The sequence below is a fragment of the Lissotriton helveticus genome, chromosome 7, assembly GCF_964261635.1.
Source record: "Lissotriton helveticus chromosome 7, aLisHel1.1, whole genome shotgun sequence".
NCBI classification, from domain to species: domain Eukaryota; kingdom Metazoa; phylum Chordata; class Amphibia; order Caudata; family Salamandridae; genus Lissotriton; species Lissotriton helveticus.
The window spans coordinates 52287329-52301735 of record NC_136068.1 but is presented as its reverse complement, the minus strand read 5'-3'; the positions used below and the strand labels follow the sequence as shown (position 1 = coordinate 52301735).

Here is a 14407-nt window from a genome sequence, read left to right as displayed (position 1 = left end):
AGCGGGATTCAGATCTAAACCTAGTAAAGGTCCTCCTGAGTTGGGGGGTGGTTCTATTGGCTTGTTAAAGTGCTTTACAGACCTGGACTCGATATATATGGCCCGGTAAATCAGGTGTTTCCTCTGACCGTTCCCCATATTTCCTCAGTACAGCACAGGTGTCTAAAGGGGTTGGGGGCGCATTGTCTCCCATCTGGAGAAAATGTGGGAGCATATTACCAACGATGAGCGATATTTATCGCTAACGATGCTTAGCAACGAATTTTGTAACGCTAAGCATCGCCGGAAATTATCGCAGAGATAACTTGCTATTAGCAAGGTTTATCTCAGAAGTGATAAAAATCCTCGCGCTAACTGCCAAATGAGAGATTATCGCTGGGAAACCAACGATAATCTCTTGAAGTTTGGCGTTAGCTTGATGATAGGGGCTCACAAACTTAGCCATGATATCCACCTTCCATAGGATATCATGGCTAAGTCAGAAAAATACCAGGTGTAAAAAAAGCAGTGCTAACCGCGGTTAGCGCTGCTTTTTTTTATCACTAACAGGGTTAGCGAAATCCTTGATAATAGGAGAAATGTCGCTTAACAACATTTCTCCTATTATTTTTCTCTGGAACGCCCCCTTTGCATCTCATTAGAGATGCAAGGGGAAGCGTAGAGAAAAAGGGTGCGAATTTGCGTGTTAGCACCCTGTTGCTGATAGGGAGATAATTTTATCTCCGCTTTCTTGGCTTTTAAAGCCAAAAAAGCAGAGATAAAGCCCTTGATAATATGCCCCGTGGTGTACTTAAAATTCGAGTTCTCCTTGTAGACTGAAGCAGAGCGTTTTAAGTGCAGAAAGACCCGTCTTTGACATGCTTAAGTATGAAAAAAGTGAGAAGCTTATTTGCACTATTGGAGTGGCATAGCTCCAGGGGGGTGTTTGGCGTGTAACGCCTAGTAATAAATGGATTCTGGTGTGTGTATTTGGTTCCAGGGACCTCCAGTCAGGCTACCAGTGTATGTGGTTGGGTTTCCACTCGATTACCAGTCCTCATAGCGCTCACTTCCATGGAACTTTGCAGAGCTTGCATGCATCCACACCTCCTCTTCCCCCACACACACCAGACCAAGAATAAACAAGCAATGGCAAAGCTGCAGAGCTTGCATGCATCCACACCTCCTCTTCCCCCACACACACCAGACCAAGAATAAACAAGCAATGGCAAAGCCATCAGGTCTTGCCTATGCAAGAGCCATCAGCGTTGCTGATGTTTTTTAGTCATGCTGTATACCAGTGTAGTTGCTGTTCAACATGGCTAAACGTTAGTAGAATAAAGGAGAGTGGCATGGAGTGGTGTGGAGTAGAGTGGTGTAGAGTGTTGTGGAGTGACATAGAGTGTCATACATTGTCTTGGAGAGGCGTGGATTTGATTGGAGTATTATAGAGTGTCGTGGAGTGGAGTAGAGTGGAGTGTCATGCGGAATCATGGAGTGGAGTGTCCTAGGGTGGAGGGTCATATAATGGTGTGGAGTGGAGGGCAGCAGAGTAGAGTGTCGTGGAGTGGAGTGCCGTAGAGTGACATAGAATGGAGTAGAGTGGAGGGATGAGTGGAGCGGCTCAGAGTGGCGTAGCATAAAGTAGAGAGAGTGTTGCAGAGTGGAATAAAGTAGAGGGGTGTGGTGAGGAGTGGCTTAGCGTAGAGTGGAGTAAAGTTTCATAGAGTGGAGAAGCGCAGCCTAAAGTGGTTGTTGAGCATCATAGAGGGGAGTGGCCTAGAGTGGCATAGTTTTATAGAGTGGCATACAGTGTCGTAGAGTGGAGTGGTGATGAGTGGCGTGGAGTGTCATAGGATAGAGTGGTGTAGAGTGGAGTGGCATTGAGTGGACTACAGTGGAGTGGCTTACAGTGGATTGGTATAGAGAGCATTGGTATAGAGTGGAGGGGCCTAGATTGAAGTGGCATAGAGTGCAGTGGCGCAAAGCGGTCAGGGGTGGAGCAGCATAGAGCGGAGTAGAGTGTCGTAGAGGGGAATGGAATGCGATAGAGTAGAGTGGTTTAGAGTGAAGTGGCATACAGTGGATTGGAGTAGAGTGTTGTAGAGTGTAGTATAGTGTCGTAGAGTGGAGTGGCGTGGCGTGGAGTGGTGTAGATGAGTGGCATAGCGTAGAGTGTCATGTGGTAGAGTGTTGTAGAGTGGAGTTGAGTAGAGTGGATATTGCATGGTGTTGTAGCGCACTGCCTGTAGACAACACATTTTCAAGTGAAATGAGCATTACATTTTCACAGACATACAGTTTTACTGATAAAACTATAAATCATCCAAAGTGTGGAAATGGCATCACCTAGTGTATTGATTTGTTTTGATCATATTAAAATATTTATTTCAACCACACTTCAAAATTACAGAAAATGTGCTTCATTAGTGCTTTCCTAATTCTGATATATTCTGAAATATTTACACAGTTCATTTACAGACATTTAAAAAAAAAAGATTGTACAGCCTTCCTTCAGTACACCCCTAGTACCCAGCACGATTATCACATGAATCGTCTCATTTTGAAATCAGAGAAAGAAAAGTAAACACCAAGCTCCGTCGGACGGCACAGTTGGATATTTGACCCCTGTCTTTGAATACACAGCAAATGTGACAAGATAAGAACAAAATCTAAAGGCCTGCTTACAAAAAGAGAGCACTTGTGTGAGAATACAGTAAACAAGCTATGCTACACAGGAGAGACAAAGACATAATGGACAGCCTAAAACAAATAAAGCCAGCAAATAGAAAGCAAGCAACTGTGAGTTACAAAACACAAAGACAATAGCAAGCAATGGGCGGGATGCATTCACTGGGAAGATTTCCAAATGTCCCCATTGCGCTGTCTGGTAGGCTTCAACCTAACAAAGGAGTGGTTGGCTCTTAAGTAGTTATAGAAGCCTTTTAAACGTAACACTATTTTAATCTATTTTGCTCCCAAAACTATTTATATATTATTTGTGAGCTTTGGGGCTCTCAAAGTAAATAACAAAACATGTGATGATTATGTGATGTGATGGTAATGAGGAGAGTAGGGTAATTAACAGGGGTGAACTGACAGCACTACTTTTTTCAGAGGCAGATAGAGTTAAGACAAAAGAGAGAGCAGTAGGTAATGCAGACTTCAATATATATATAGAGAGATCTACCTATCTATCAATCAATCTATCTATCTATCTTTTATATGTATGTGTACATAAATCAAGCAAGTTTTGCACAGAATAGCTGCTAATGCATGTGCACCTTAAAAGAAGCATAATTTGTACAAAATAGCTGCTAATATATATGCACTTTAAAGACAGCATAATTTGCACAGAACAGTTGCTGATGCAAAATAGCTGCTAATATAGACATATTCATCTATCTTCTAAGCAAGGTACTTTTTGGATACTAGGAATTATTTTGCAAAGACACATTCCCATCTCCTTTATTTATGTAAATAACGTATTTGATATTGTGTACCATTGGTCATCTCCTGTCTTATCAAATTGTATCAGATTGTTCTGAATTGATTGCATTGACACTTTATATTTAAGAAAATGAAGGGTATTTAGTATCTTGCTATAAATAACAGCTAAAGAGTAGGAGCACTTTTTGTGAATTGTGTGTAGATTGAAAGAAATCACATTTTGAGCCGCGTAAATTGAAGTACTTTACTGTGACTTAAGTTACAAATATGAAAGAAATGAGAAAAATAAAAAGTGAATTTCACTGACCAGATATATATGTAAAATGAAAAAATATAGAAGGAAAAAAACTGAAAAAAAGAAAACCAGTGGTAAAAAACATAACATTGATGTATGACTGCTATTTCATGATATTTAGTCAAGTAATCATGATCATGTACTAGTTGGAGGAAAGTAGTGAATCTTATACCTTGCAAATGTGAAATACCTTAGAGTAAAAAATGACGTATGACACTTGACAATCATATGCAGAAAAATATGCGGGCTAGTTGTTTTTAAAGAAAAAGTAAAAATGGACAAAAAAGTCGAGAGCACTTTAAATTGGACAATCTAGTCTGCGGGAATCTATGGTCCTGTGGAAGGCAAATGCTGAAACGCGGCGACTGTAAAATACTGTTGGTGAAAAATAAAATTTGAGGTGCCGTCCTATCTCTACTGTATAAATATGATTTGATTTTGAATGGACTAATCATTGCAGGACTGGAGGTTAGGCTAAAAAAGGGAAAGCTGTGACCACTTCCTTTTCTTTTTCGTCATAAAAATCCATTCCAGCAAATGCTGGGAGTCATCATTTTCTACTTTTGGAGGTCAAAATAGAGGACTAGATAGCGAATGAATGAATTAATGACATATATTGTGTCAACTAATTAAAATTGATACAAAATTCATTAAAATACTAAAATAATGCAAATCTGGGCGACCTTAGGGTTTATGGTGGCCAAGAGGAATGTGGCTCAGAAGTGGGGAGCAGCTGAAGTACCGTCCTTGGGTGCATGCTGCAGAGACATGGATATGACAATGATTACGGAAAGGGCGGTGTATAAGAATAGGAAATGTCCTCGCAAATGGACCAAAATCTGGACCAATTGGAATTCATATAGAGGGATATCTGTGACCCTGTTCTTGAGTCGGACGATGAAAGCTCAGATGACGACTGAAGAGGGTTGACGAATCAGGGGGGGGAAGGTTATACGGAATAAACATTATGGAAGTAGAGATGGGAGCTAGGAGAGAAATGGATCAATTGTATCGACGCTATTTGATGATTGTAACCTTGAAATTTACACGTGCCTATTGTCTTTCTGTTTTGTGTATTAAAACCAATAAAATGTTTTAAAAAAAATACTAAAATAATAAAACAGCATTCATTTTTTTAAATAAATATCTTTATTCAGTTTTACAGCCACTGCAATTTTACCCCACCCACCAGGACAGACAAATACATACATGTACCATTATAACACAGGGAATATAGTACAAAAAGCGGAATATATATATCACACAACCCAAAAAAACAAAACAATTTTTTACAGAAATGGAAAGCATGGGATGTGCATTATGTAGTTTCGACAAAGCGTAAAAGCTACCTTAACAAATAAGATTAAAACAGAAAAATAAAAAACGAAAAAAATTCAAATAAGAGTACCTATCGTCGCCCAATTCTGCCTTGGGATAGCCAGATCCAATTATTTAGCGACTCTTATGGGTGTGGTGTGGTTCACTCTGAGAAGCCAAGGTTTTAGCGCCAAGTTGTCAGGGGAGAACACATTTTAGGCCTTTTCTCCGTCGCCTCTTGCCCTTGCGTTTATAAATGGCAATTTCAACATTGGCGATAGCAAGAAATCTTGCCAACCACTGTTGGAATGATGGAGCATTGTTATCTCGCCATGCAGAGGCAATGCAAAGTCTGAAAACTGCCATGGCAATAAAAATAAGTTCGTGGTCATTATTAGTCTGTCTAATACATTTATTTTACTCATGCCCCCCCCGTCTTTCGTGACAGGAAATCTCTAATTTGAAGGTATTTGAAAAAATCCCGCCAATCTAAACCAAATTTGCTTTTAAGTTCTTCAAAGGAATGTATCCCAGCGGGGGAGAAGAGACAGCCTATTTGCTTAATCCCTGCTTCTTGCCATTTAAGAATGTAATTGTCATTAAATTTGTCGGCAGATCAGGGTTGTTTTTTATAGGTGTGTAAAATGAGAATTTTCCTATCCCCAGCAGTTTCTTCATGGATTTCCAAACTTTGAGTCCACTAAGTAATGTTTTAAATGTAACTTTTTTGTGGTAGTTATCATGTGTATGTCTCAACCAATATCCAGTGCACTCACTCCCTAGCAATAATTGGAAAATAGATGGTATGTGGGCCTCTGCTTCGGCATTTTCCCCATTGTTTCCCAGTAGTACGCCTGTAGATTCGGGAGACCAAGCCCACCACGATCTTTCTGAAGGGTAAGGAGTTTCTGGGCACGCTGAGGTTGTGAATATGCCCAAACAAAATTGGAAAACATCCGATCAATGGCTTTCAACCAGGACGCAGAAAATTCTAAACAGATGGCTCTCAATAGGTACAGAACTTTTGGGAAGAAAACCATCTTGATCGCATTTACTCTCCCTATAATTGCGAGGTGTAAATGTCCAGGCGTTTAAGTTCTTTCGTAATGCAATGGTAGTTGGTTTTAGATTGACATTGACCAAGTTATCGAGATTGGATGTAATACAAATGCCCAGATACGTTGCTTGTTCCACCACCCGATTGTCTCTCAGCCCACAGTTTTTATTTAACACAATCTGGGTTTTTCCCTGATTGAGTGCATACCCCGACAGTTGTCCAAACTGAATTGCCTCTTCCTTTAAGCCGGGCATGGCCGCGATTGGGTAGACTGTTATCATTGCGATGTCATCCGCATAGGCTAGTACTTTAGTAGGGAAACATTTTAAAATTACCGGTCTAATTGCCCTATTCTCCTCTAGTCGCCTGATAAAGGAATCAATATAAATTGCAAACAGCAATGGGGAGCACGGGCAGCCCTGGCATGTTCCACGGGATATTAAAAACTCTTCAGTGAGGTTGCCATTAACCATCACGACAGCCCTAGGGTTTACATATAGTTTTTGGATAGCCTGAATAAATCCTCTTTGTATCCCTAGTCTAGCCATTGCAGCCCAGAGGAAGTGCCAGGAGACCCTATCAAACGCTTTCTCCGCATCCAGCAAGATCAGCGCCATAGGGTCCCCTGCCACCTTCATGCCGTCAAATAACGTGATTACCCGGTGTACATGGTTTATAGTAGATCTGCCGGGAATGAAGCCGTGCTGGCTTGGCGAAATTACTTTGTGGATCAATGGGGCAATTCTATTGGCTAGAACTTTTGAATAGATTTTAGAATCTGAGTTGATGAGAGTGATGGGGCGGTATGAGCCAAGCTGTTCGGGGGGTTTATTTTTTTTAAGAAAGATAATTATTTTATCCCGGGACCACGAATTCGGTGGAGTGCCACCTTTAAATATATATGTAATCAAGTCCACCAGTGCTTTTTTCAGCTGAGTTAGAAATAGAACATAGAATTCAGATGGGATGCCATCTAACCCTGTGGCTTTCCCTCCCGGTAAATTCTTTATTACCCCTAAGATTTCCTCCTCCGAGGGCTGCTCCTCTAGGTGATTTACATCCTCTTGATCAAATTTAGTAATCCTGGAGTTCTCTAGATAGTCTTCGATGTTTTCTAACTCAGCCTCCCCATTCCCAGTATATAGATTTTGATAGAATTGCAAGAAGGCCTCTCTTATAAGTTTGGAATCCTCCACATTAAGCCCTTGGGGATCTTGAATTACACTAATCAGGTTCGAGGTGGCCTGATGTCTCATGCGTACTGCTAATTGATGTCCTACTTGCTCATGCACTTCATCAATCCTTTCTTTTTGGGCTGAAGCTTTCTTTATTGCTTTTTCAGTAAAAACATTCAATATTCGGGCTTTCGCAATTGCAACCTGATTCTGCAATTTTGCAACTGTTTCTGTCCTGATTAAACTTCTATCAATTGTGCCACTTATAAGTTCTTCCTCGGCCCTCTTCAGAATGTCTTGCAGCCCCTGCATAGCTATCCGACCTTGTTTATTAGACTTTAGAGAATATTGTATAGTCTCTCCTCGGATCCCAGTTTTTAACGTATCCCAGATGACATCAATTGAGGCGCTACCCTCATTCTCGACTAGGAATCGTGGAATCCATTCCCTCATGTGGTTACAATATTCCTTGTCTAAGAGTAGAGATTTCTCAAAGGTCCATGTATTGGGTGTATTATTGCTAGTGCCCACCTCAAGAGAACAGATAAGAGGATTATGACCCGCCAGGATCCGGGGAAGCTTTGTTATCTGGCATTTGGTTTTAATTGAATTAGATGTTAGAAAGTAGTCTAATCTTGCATGGGTAACATGTGGGTTAGAGAAATATGTAAATCCCGGGTCACCAGGATTAGAGGTCTGCCAACCGTGGACCAGACCATGACTCCAGCACAGCTGTTTCAATGCTTTGAAAACCTTGGGTTCCGCTCTGTGTATTGCCACTCCTCGCTTAAAGACCAATTATGAGGCAGATTAATATTCAAATCCCCGCAAATCACTAGCGGCAGAGGCCGATGCATTAATTAATTTGAGATCTCTTCAATAACAGAGGCCTCATCATGGTTACTTCCATAAACAGCACATAGGGTCAACTTCTGCGTATTCCCAAGTTGGCATTCTGTCATGGCCCAGCAGCCGAATTTGTCAGTTTTGGAATGGTTAAAGATTAACCCCTTTCCTTTTGCTAGAATAGCTACCCCCCTTACCCTCGCTCCTTGAGATGTGGCACATATCAACCGATATCCTAGAGTATTCAAAATATGCCTTTGAGACCCTTCAATATGAGTTTGCTGCAAACACACAGTATTAGACCCCCAGGCCTGTAGTGCAGCCATCACCGTTTGTCTCTTCTTGACGTCATTTAAACCACAGATGTTCATTGATAATATTCTTACAAGCCCCATATTATTTTCTTGGAATGTTCTATACAAAAGTAATGTGTTACCTTCCCTTTATTTCTTATTCCTTCTGTTTCTTTCTTAATCCCCGCTCTCCCAATTATACTCTTTTTTCCCCCATTTTCCCCCTCCTGTTCTGTGACCCTTCTTGTCTGTCCCTTCCCACCCCCCACCACTTCTGAAGGTTACCTGGCAGGGCCAGGGTTGTGACATCTGACGTGCAGAGCCCCGCGAGCCCGCCGGGCCCTCCCCTGCACATAGCCTTATCCTTACATCACACAATTATATCATAGCAACACAATCTCTGCATGCGGTAAGTGTCTCTCTGTGAACTAACGAAAAAATAAAACAAAATAAAAAGGCAACCCCCCAAAACACAGCAAAAGCAAAAAGGATAGCCAGGCAAAGTGACAGATGCTCCTGGAAAGAGGCAAGAGCAGCGCCCCATATCTGGATAGGAGTCATCTAGAGTTCAAATAGCATTTTCGGCACAGTGAATAAGAAAATTGCTTTAGTGAGCTTATTGTTTCTTTTGTCCAGATAGTTCCTCAAGATATTTTTGTGCCTGAATTTTGGAAACAAAACTGCGTATGACCCCTTCAAAAACTATTTTTAGCCTGGCCGGGTTCTGCAAATACACTTCAGCTCCAAGTTTCTAGAATGGATCAAATAACTGTTGCAGACTCCACCTTCACTCTCCTGTAGCGTGTGCGAAATCTGGTCTGGTGAAAAAGGTTATTCCCTCAAATGTCCGTTTCTTTGTTGGTCTGGCTAGGTCAAACAGAGCTTGATGGAGGATAAAGTATCCAAAGAATAGCAGCATGGCTCAAGGATGCTGTGATGCGGATGTGTGCTTGCCAGGGACTAGTGGAAATCTATGGGCTCTTTGAACCTCCCTGTCCAGGTCTCATGATTGAAGCTCTGGGAATGCTCCTTTTATCAGGTTGATCATGAATTTCCTGGGATCTTCCTTTTTTGCTCCCTCCGGCATCCCTAGAAAGCGAAGGTTATTGCGACTCTGGCAGTTTTCTTGCTCCTCCATTTTCCACTTCAAGTCTCTTACTAATCCTTCACGTTTGTCATGCTGCGTCTGAAGTGTTGATACATCCTTTTCAAGTTGTTCCGTCCTGTCCTCCACCAAGGACATTCGCTCAGCTATGTCTGCACAAGTTTTTCCCACCTTTCTGACGGCCCCTTGTAGTTTTTTAACAGCCATGCGGGATCGTCAGCTCTCTGCCTTGACCTCTTCTTGGAAACTTTTTATGGATTGTAGAACAACTGATACTGCGGATTGTTCGTCGGTGCTTGTTTCGCCCTTACCACCGCTCACTGTAGTCAGTGCGCTAGGTACTGGAGCAGCCCCTGAGGTCAGAGAGAGGGATAGGACCTGTGTGAGAGGGGTGTTGTTATAGTCCCATTTGAGATCATTAGTGCTTTCATCACCGGAACCATCATTGACATTGTCCCTTTGTGTCCGGTCACTGTTTTGTTGTTTGTAAAACCTCTTGGTCCCAGATCTGGATCTATGGCTGCCTTTATTAGGGCTACTGAATAAGCATGGGCGTAAAATCCGTTCCGCTCGCGGATTTTGCGGATTTTCGGCAAATTCGCAGTCCGCGAACTCTCGCGAACTTGCCGAAAATTCGTAAATCCGTGCGAAGCGGATTTTTTGCTTGGTCGCACTTGCCAACTAGAATACTATACAATTTCGCGGGAGTAAACACTTGCGAACACGTAGATGCGGCGGGCAGCGACAATCTCGCAATTGCGAGATTGCAAAATTTGCAATTTCGCACAAGAAATCCACGAGCAGGCAGCATAAACCTTGAAAATTATGATTTTTATCAGAATAACTCCTCAGGCTGACATTTGCCTGCACTTTTTTTTTGCAAGGAGTCCATTTTGGGGGGGGGGGTGGGAGGAAGGAAGTGCCCCACAGTCTCCAACTTCCTGTTCCTGTCCAGCAGGCTCCTCCCAGTGCTTTCTACATGTGCTGGTCACTTTGATTTGGATCTTGACCTGGAAGGATTACTTTTTGTGGATGCTGCTGGATATTTGGATTTTTGCAAAACTGAAAGCACTCAGCAGGTGCAAAAGTTCAATCTTATCATTAGTAACCATTCCCTGTAGTGCTTCCTGAGGGGCCCCTTCAGAGTTCAGTTGCCTACTTGCAACTATTCTATGACCCTGCTCTGACCCTCACAGCAGGCTCAGAGAATAGCTACAAGTATACAACAAAGGTCCTGTTAAAAAAATTACACTGCAACAGAAAGCAATTACAGATAAGGAAGCAGGTGCCAGCCTGGAAGTTCAAATTCAGTGACACATTAATCAGCCCCTAATTCATTCATGTCAGTTGAGGCAGGGCAGGTGTGCTTTTCCCCCCATAATCTACAGTGATGAACTAGAGGGTGGCATGGGTGAGCCAGAGGGTGGCAGTGGTGAAACAGAGGGTGGCAGTGGTGAAACAGTGGGTGCTGTGATGAACCAGACGTAGAAACAACATGGTCGCGACCGTTGCTACCCGACAAGTAAGTTCGCGTTTGCGAACTGGTAAAAAACCCTTGCGAAATGGCAGAAACACTTGCGAACACACAAAAAAAAAGGAATCCGCAACATTCGCGAGAGTTCGCGGATTTTGTGGATTGCGAATCCGTAAATACACAATTTCGCGGATTGCCATTTCGCAAAATCCACCCATGCTTACTGCTGAACCATTTCTTGCCTTCTTCTCCGCTTGATAATGAGATGCTACTGTTGGTTATTTCTGATTCCTCATTTAATGAAGAGAACTTGTCTTGATTATCTAGCGTCATCTGGCTCCAATCAGGCTGAATTGGCATTGTGCCCCCCCTGTAGGGGGAGAGGTGTGCCTCTGGTAGCGCCCTTGATAGAGATTGTGGGAGTCGCGGAATTTGTTTGTAAGGGAAGGCTGCTTACAATATTATCTGTGAGGCCATCAGTCTCCCCTGTAGTTATCACAATTGCCCCCTCTGAGCCTTCTCTTGTGGGAGAGTCTGCGGGAGTGTCTGCCCTCAGCGCGCCTTGACTATTTTGTTTGCCACTCCCCGGGGGACCGGCCAGTGGAAAGCTACTGGAGATTAATGGCTGCAAATTATCAGTTTCTTTGGTTAGCCTGGTAATAGGTTTTTTCACCATAGATACTTTATCCTTTTCCGGCATGTTTCTGCCCATACTTTCCGCTCTCTCGCCCCCTCCTTTCCCTTTTAATCCCACATTGATGTTCTCCAGCTTCTTACCTAGGCGTGTAGGTCCTGGAAGCATGTTTAACTGAGCCGAGCCTGGCTGAATGGGAAGGGCAGCAGCCTTGCCCTTGCCGCCTCTCACCCCCTTGCTGGTTATCTTACTTTGGGAGGCACACTGGATACACTGGATGCAGCAGAGAATCGTTGTCCTTGTCCTGATCCGGCCCGCCGTGTTGCTGATATCTCTCAGCCCGGACCGGGTGCCGTCTCTCCTCCAGAGTCGAGTACCGTGCTGAATTCCTGCTGCTCTCTGGTGTGCCACACAACACGCGTCTGCCTCGCACCAAGGATCTCTACAGCTCCGACACGCTGGCGAAGAGCCGCGCAGGTCGAGCTCCATCCAGGAGCTCTGAGTAGGAGATTCTGCGTCCTCGCGGTCGGGAGCAATTGCAGTGACGAGAAGAATCAGCGGCCTCTGCGCATTCAACAAACTCCGCCGCATCCCGCCACACGGTTTGTTCTTCTTAGCCTTTTTGATTCTGTATTGCACGGGAAGCACATTTCGCTTTCAGGAGATTGTGCGTTGGATGTCTCCGTTCCAATCAGCACAGAATTCGATTTCGGGGAAGGCTCAGCGGAACCTCCTCACGGCGATGTCAGTCAGTAGCCATCTTCCTTCCGCAAAACAGCATTCAATCATAATGTGTGCACTACTCTTCACTATGTAAGGTGCAAGACATTGTGCATCCGAAGAAGAGATAAAAGTCAGTTTATAAAGTGCTCCATGTATATGTCCTTGAAGAAGTTAAAATGTGACAGGCCAGACAGTCTCTAAAAAAATCTAAAACAATTAAACAAAAAGATTATGTGTAAATAACTGATGCTTCAGTGTTCAAGGAATGTTTACTGATTTTGATCGTAACTTGATGGCGGATAATATCAAATCTGTGTACTTCCCAAGATGAGCCAAGTTCGTAGGGGTTCTGGTTGTCAAGCAGAAATCCAGGGCCTCCTTGCAGGTTGAAATCCCATAATTTATAAACAGCTGCTTCAATAAAGTGCATCACGCAGGAAACAATTCAGAACAACAAAGCAAGCAGAGCATGGACTCTCTCTTATAACTACAAAACCTGCATGGGCCAATTCCAGGTGCTGCAGCCCAAACTGCTCGGTATTCGTTAATAGGAAGGATCATATGTCTTGCTTGTAGTATTTTAATCTTGGTCTCCTTGCTAAGCGCAGCACTCATATAGCCCTGCATCTTAAGTCCTTCATGAGACTTTGCGATTGGAGCAGCATAGTTGCTAGATTTGACCATCTCCAAATTTTTGAGGAAGGATGGCTTGCATTCAAAGTCCTGCCCCATCAGGTCAATTTCCAGATGTAGGAGTGAGCATCGAGAGCATTTTGGTAGATGGAAAAGTTTCTGTAAGGGGAAACAGCCTGAACCAGGCAGCATGAGCTATGCCGGGCTGAACCACGCAGGCGGAAGCACGTACGCGTATTCGTGGTTAAGGCATATGTGCGGTCTAGTTGCTCGTACTGCCGGAAGCAGGAAGACGAAGGATAGGGACAAGGAGGAGAGTTTGGAGGAGGTGTGGGGGGGGGAGTTTGTAGGGGCTGTGGGGTAGTTTTCAGGGTGGGGAGGGGGTCAGGTTAGATGTGCAGGACATCTAACCTGGGCTTCTATAGCACAAATTAGCAAGCCCATTATTGCTGTTTTAGCGGCAGTTTCCTGCCGCTAAAACGGTGATAATTTTAACGAGGTTCTTGCTAATATGCCCCCATACACCTAGATAGTGTGTTAATTGCCCACAGACTCCTGTGTCCTACTTCTCAATGACATCTTCCTGTCATGCTCCTTCTCTTCATGTTCTCTCTCTTTTGTAGTGTGGTTTCAAACACATACCACATGCAGAAGTCTGTCCCTATGTATTGCATCTAAAGTTTCATATGCTCCTATTGATCTAAAAATATCTTCTCTATAGTGCTATGCAGCTCTTCAGAGTTAGGTTTACACTATTTTAAATACCTCATACTAAATAGCTACAACTTTGAGGTCACACACACGTAGACACATATGCACATTAGCCCTCAACGCTATCTCACTGGCATTGCACTGGAAGAAATGGTTGGGAAATATCTGTTTCACTCCCCTGCCCCCTCGAATCTAACTGACTAAGCTACTCCCCTGACTATTGGAAGGTTTCCTGCTAACCTCTGGGTTGGCAGAGGCCTCACCGGAAGAGGACCACCTGCCACACATGCAGATGAGATGGCTCTCTGTACCATCAAAGCATCCAGCGGCAAGCCAGACGGGAAGCACTACAAAAGTTTCAGAAAAACAAAAAAAAAAGCCTCTCTCTCTGTGCCAGGACCACTGTTTCATTCCCTTGCACAGGACCTCCAAGAGGGGAACATCCTTTACGACGCGGATGTTACCCCGCGCTACCATTACGATGCGTCTCTTACAACGCAAGTCGTAACCACGACTTGCGCTGGAGGGCGCTCAAGGACAAGGAATAGTTAATTTACTATTCTAACACCTTCCCTACTATCCACGGGGACTGGTGTTGAAATAGTAAATTAAACTATTCCTAAGTCCGCACCCTACAGCGCAAGTCGTGGTAACGACTTGCGTTGTAAAACACGCGTTGTGACGTTACGCGTGGTAATAGCCCGCGTCGTACCGT

General features: G+C 43.5%; 1 long non-coding RNA gene across 1 annotated transcript; it reads left to right on the top strand.

The window, feature by feature from the left end:
* The first annotated feature begins 859 nt into the window (after positions 1-859).
* Positions 860-3787, top strand: LOC144768007 (uncharacterized). Its single transcript, XR_013598412.1, has 4 exons — positions 860-1139; positions 1214-1311; positions 1381-2333; positions 2593-3787. It is a non-coding gene; the product is annotated as an uncharacterized LOC144768007 (long non-coding RNA).
* Positions 3788-14407: the final 10620 nt, after the last annotated feature.